Source organism: Mustela nigripes, chromosome 14, assembly GCF_022355385.1.
Source record: "Mustela nigripes isolate SB6536 chromosome 14, MUSNIG.SB6536, whole genome shotgun sequence".
In the NCBI taxonomy this organism is placed as follows: domain Eukaryota; kingdom Metazoa; phylum Chordata; class Mammalia; order Carnivora; family Mustelidae; genus Mustela; species Mustela nigripes.
Window position 1 is genome coordinate 108151062 of NC_081570.1, and position 4668 is coordinate 108155729.

Below are 4668 nucleotides of genomic sequence, written 5' to 3' on the forward strand. Positions count from 1 at the left end.
CAAAGCAAACAGTAAGTGCCATCACCATGCGTCACCACACAACATTATTGCAATGTAATTGACTATACCCCTATGCTGTACTTTTCATCTCCATGGCTTATTTATTCTATAACTGGAAGTTTGTACTTCATAATCCCCTCCATATATTTCACCCATCCCCCACCTATATAGTTAACTTTTTGAAAAATCAAATTTCTATACTGTAATGATTCTTTTTATTTCTACTTTTGCAAGTTGGCCATTTCCTTCATGAACTCATTAATATTTTGCCAAATGAAGTCAGTAATAATTGAGACTAGCCAAATCTCTCCATCTTTCCAGTCTTTTTTTATTAACTGTAAACTTATTGGGCAAATAATTTGCTTTTCAAGTAGCAGGTAACAATTTTACTGACTTAATGTTTTCACACAGGGTAATACTTGGGGTGGTGCTGGGGAAAGATAGAGCAGAAGACATCCCAATTTCCAGTAATGCAGAGAGCCCTCTATTCCAAAGACACATAAAGCCAATATTACTTAAACATTTAAAAAGGGGCACCTGGGTGACTCAGTCAGTTAAGCATCTGTTTTTGGGTCAGGTCATACATGATCTTAGGCTCCTGGGATCCAGCCTAGTATCAGGCTCCCTGCTTATTGGGGAGTCTGCTTCTCCCTCTGCCCCTCCCTCTCTTGTGCTTTCTCTCAAATAAATAAATAAAATCTTAAAAAAATAAACATTAAAAAAATCCACAGTACAGGGGTTGATGGGATTAGGTTGGGGGAATAATTGTTTTATAGGTTGACACTAAAGAAAAGGACTATGGTGACTTCTGGGCCCGGGTTTAAGGTAGGAAACCACAAAGGGCCAAGAAGACCAGAGGGGTGTCATTTGGATTGTAGTAAAGGATATATGAGGGAATATTTTCCCAAAATTCAGTTATTCATACCAGAATTCCTTTTACCACAATCTTATTGGGCAAATAATTTGCTTTTCAAGTATCAGGTAACAATTTTACTGACTTAATGTTTTCACACAGGGTAATACTTGGGGTGGTGCTGGGGAAAGATAGAGCAGAAGACATCCCAATTTCCAGTAATGCAGAGAGCCCTCTATTCCAAAGATACATAAAGCCATAATCATATGCCTGTACTGTAAATTTGCTCAATATATCTCTAACATTATCTAATAACAAAGGATATATTTTCAAAAATCACAATTATGTATTTACCAAATGAGAGTGACTCAGTGGTATTTCCATCATACGAGAGAAACTGAAGCCCACTAAAAGAGCATTTCCTTGGTAATTAAATTTTCTGTCCTTGAAAGGCTTTATATATGATTTAAGTCCACTCTTACAGGTTACCCTACCTCTATAGAGTAGAAGCTTTCAAAACCAAAAGAGCCCAGAGGATATATGTGATATGTGTGGAGGAAATATTCCTCCATGCCTTTGACTCTGAGCTGACTATTTCTATGGACCAAGGAGGTGCTGTGGAAAAAGGAAGGATCATAATGTTCTAAGGATGGCTAATGGCAGACAATAAAGGCAGCAGATAAACTTGCTTCCCTTTGGCCCCTGCCTCTCTTCCACTTAATATTTCCAGTCCAGCCACAGTGCCACCTGAACATGCCAGGAAGGCTCTAGCCTTAGACAGTTTGGAAGTGTATTCTCTTTCCACAGATACTCTAGTATCTAACTCCATCGTCTGCAAGTCTGTTTGAACACCAGCTTCTCAAAGGGAACACAAAACCCAATCCCATCACTTCGGTGCTCCCAATTGCTTATACTACTATCCTTTTTCCTTGGCATTTAACACATAATTTCCACAGTCTTCATGTTTCTTTATTGATTACTCCCACCCTGCCCTATAACATGTGAATTCCACAAGATCAGAGATCTTTGTTAGTGTTCACTGTTGCATCCCAATAATCTAGGACCCAACCTAAAAATCTATAAATACTTACAGTTGAATTAATGAGTTGGAGGAATTTCTTTGATTTAGAGTTGGAGAATCCTCATAGTTTTCCATTGCCTCCAGCAGTTTGCTGTTAACTGCAGAGTTAGACAGGGCCTGCAGTGCTGAGCACATATTCCAATGGGGAGGTTCCAGGGCATGTCATCACCTGACATTCCATACATGTACTTTCAGGTAACTTGTACTTGAGCTTGAGAAATAACCAAACCTGCTCAGCCTCGGGATGTTCTGCTTCTCTCACTGTGAGGATACAATCTCCCACATGGCTGAGCTGAGTTCTTGAGATTTCACATCTTTTTTTTTTTTTTTTTTGAACAATCAGATTTTATTTTAAATCTGAAAAAAAAAGTTTAATGATTTGCTTTTTCTCATGTGCTTTTAGTATGTTGAGGAGAAGATGCAGATAATGTATAGTATGACTTTGTTTTGTTTTATGATTTGTTATCTTGAAGTCTTCATGGACAAGAAAGTTAGGCAGATGACATTGAAAAGGGAATAGGAACAAGAGAGTGTCCATTTAAGAAAGAATTCCTCCCTGTTGATTTCAGAAAAGAGTGGACTAAATGCCATTCTCCTCAAATAACACATGACTCATTCCTAGAGGCTATTTAGTTAAAATGAATTTCAGGGTAGATAAGGAAAAGGAAAAATTCTTGAATCACAATTGCAAAAATTTGCTCAGTCAACCTTAATTTATCTAATGCTTTTACTGCATAAATAAAAGAGCATTTTCTTTGAATAATGTCAGATAGAGGGAGAATCTTCATAGTAAAACACAAATTTCTCGTAAGGAACAATGCTAAATAGGAAGGGAGGGTAAACAATCCAATGTTAAAATGATGACTTTAGGGCTGAATAAATATCTTCACAGGATAGACAAATACTGCCCTAGCTCATCAGATGAACTTTGCTATACTTCAATGCAGGAGAGACCCTCTGTTAACTCAGTCACCTATTTCTTTAAGATACTGCTAAGTAACGAGAAAGAAAGTTGACTTATTAGCCACATCCTGCAACCACACCTGCTTATCCTGTGACATCCTACCTCAGTTCTGGAGGCATGGTCTTCAAATGTCCATCACCTTCCATAATTCTGGAAAGCCCACCTTGCCACTGTGCATCACCACAGGATGTCTCCCAGTGTCCACCTCTCCAGTAACCACCTACATAGTGTCTGACCAAACCTTCTCCTTTGAAGGCCTCTTTACATTTCCTAAAGCTAACAGAGTCTTAGCAACTGGCAGAGCCAAACACCACAATGACAAATGGATCCTCCATTTCATGATACTGCAGAAAATACTCTCTGTCATGGTACTCTGTCATGATAAGAGGCAGCACCTTCACCAAACATCAGGACTTGATCTCTTTGGGATGACACTTAACAGAACAAGATTTATAGCCTGAGCTTATTACCATACAATGTTCAGGATGCCTGAAAATTCTCCTGGGTCTGACTACCACTTGTTCTTGGGGATGTGCAAAAAAGATAATGCTTCTTCGAATGTATGTTCTTTCCTTCTCAGTTATCCCCTTGTTCATTATTCCTTTTCTCTGGGATCTCATTCTCAAATAAAATGGAGCATGAGACTGTCTTAACTTAGCTATTCCAGAAAATTGTGCCTGGTGCTAAAGTCTCGACTTTTCAAGGATTCTTAGGAAATGGTCTCAGAACTCTTCATCCTGGAGATGAAGGCAGGAGAATTCATCCATAGCCTCTGGTTAATCCCCTTCACCACCATTTGTCCAAGCTGGTTCTGTGTGCAATAACTCCATCATACTTCCAGACCAAGCACACAAGCTTGCACTGTGTTCTACAAACACCCTGCACTGTAGTATCATGGAATCCTTGAATCAGGAAGGAGGAGGGGGAATCCTGCAAAAAGCCCATCCAAACCTACATGAATAGAGCCATATAACAGTTTGTGGATAAGAGATAAAGTAGAGAAAATTTATAGGGATGCTTGAGAGGTGTTAGAAGAGTTAAAACAGTAAAAGCAAGATGAAAGAATATGAGTATCCTATGATCCTGAGGGTACATTAGTATAAAAGTCAGAGGCATATGGGGAGATACTATTGCAATCAGAAATCATGTGGCTTTCCAGCAAATTCATTGGTTAATCCATGACAGACAGTGAAGGAATTGAGCTTCTCTAAATAGTAGAAAAAGCCTTTATCCCCAGCTATTCAGTACATGAACAAAGAAAGGGAGAGGGTAAAAGACAAATTTCAGGAGCTAAAAAGGAAAAGATACTGCTGGGGGAAAGGAGACACAAGTCAGGCAGATGCATCATATCAAAGTCTAGAGAATATCAAATGACAGCCCTTTTTTTGCACTCAGGGATGTGGGTCCAGGAAAGGCATAAGAAGCAGTAACCTATCCATTCGTCCGTTGAAGGACATCTTGGTTCTTTCCATAGTTTGGCGACCGTGGCCATTGCTGCTATAAACATTGGGGTACAGATGGCCTTTCTTTTGACGACATCTGTATTTTTGGGGTAAATACCCAGGAGTGCAATTGCAGGGTCATAGGGAAGTTCTATTTTTAATTTCTTTTTTTTTTGAATTACTAATTTTTTATTTTTTATAAACATATATTTTTATCCCCAGGGGTCTTAAGGAACCTCCTCGCTGCTCTCAAAAGAGGCTGCACCAACTTGCATTCCCACCAACAGTGGAAGAGGGTTCCCCTTTCTCCACATCCCCTCCAACACAC